The 1,317-nt window shown below is 49.8% G+C and overlaps 1 long non-coding RNA gene across 1 annotated transcript in view; it reads right to left on the reverse strand.

The window, feature by feature from the left end:
• The window catches only part of LOC116652605, an 11,524-nt gene that overhangs the window by 820 nt on the left and 9,387 nt on the right, over nucleotides 1–1,317 (reverse strand). The window contains exon 4 of the long non-coding RNA XR_004305764.1: nucleotides 1,150–1,185. This is a non-coding gene — a long non-coding RNA (uncharacterized LOC116652605). The remainder of the gene's footprint in view (nucleotides 1–1,149; nucleotides 1,186–1,317) is intronic.

The raw sequence follows: 1,317 nt of genomic DNA on the forward strand, positions 1-1,317 counted from the left end.
CATGGCCCCATTATATGGCCCTATTACATGGCCCCATTACATGGACACACAATGGGACCCCATTACATGGCCCCATTACATGACCCCATTACATGACCCTATTACATGACCCCATTACATGGCCCCATTACACGGCCCCATTACATGACCCATTACATGACCCATTACATGACCCCATTACATGACCCATTACATGACCCATTACATGGCCCCATTACATGGCCCCATTACATGACCCCATAACGTGACCCCATTACATGACCCCATTACATGGCCCCATTACATGACCCCATAATGTGACCCCATTACATGGCCCCATTACATGGCCCCATTACATGACCCCATTATATGACCCCATTACATGGCCCCATTACATGGCCCCATTACATGGCCCCATAACATGGCCCCATTACATGGCCCCATAACATGGCCCCATTACATGACCCTATTACATGGACACACAATGGGACCCCATCACATGGCCCCATTACATGACCCCATAACGTGACCCCATTACATGACCCCATTACATGGCCCCATTACATGACCCCATTACTTGACACCATTACATGGCCCCATTACATGACCCCATTACTTGACACCATTACATGGCCCCATTACATGGCCTATTACATGACCCCATTACATGACCCCATTACATGGCCCCATTACATGGCCTATTACATGACCCCATTACATGGCCCCATAATGTGACCCCATTACATGGCCCCATAATGTGATCCCATTACATGGCCCCGTTAGATGGCCCCATAATGTGACCCCATTACATGGACACACAGTGTCACCCCATAATGTGGCCCCATCCCACAACCCCACACTGTGATCCCCGCAATGTGACCCCATCCCATATCCCTACAATGTGACCCCACAGTGTGACCCCATTCCATGACCCCACACTGGGATCCCATAATGTGACCCCATGGTAGTGATCCCATAATGTGACCCCATGGTAGTGATCCCATAATGTGACCCCATTACATGACCCTAAAATGTGACCCCAATACCTGACCCCATAATGTGACCCCAATACCTGACCCCATAATGTGACCCCATTAAATGACCCCATTAAATGACCCCATTAAATGACCCCATTAAATGACCCCATAATGTGACCCCCCCATTTCCCACCTGTGGCCACGCGCTGCCCTGAGGTGCTGAGGTCACCTGTGGGATGGACAGACAGACAGACAGACATCAATGGGGACAGATGGACATCAATGGGACAGATGGACATCAATGGGACAGATGGACATCAATGGGGACAGATGGACATCAATGGGACAGATGGACATCAAT

Source organism: Coturnix japonica, unplaced genomic scaffold (assembly GCF_001577835.2).
Source record: "Coturnix japonica isolate 7356 unplaced genomic scaffold, Coturnix japonica 2.1 chrUnrandom424, whole genome shotgun sequence".
Lineage (NCBI taxonomy): Eukaryota > Metazoa > Chordata > Aves > Galliformes > Phasianidae > Coturnix > Coturnix japonica.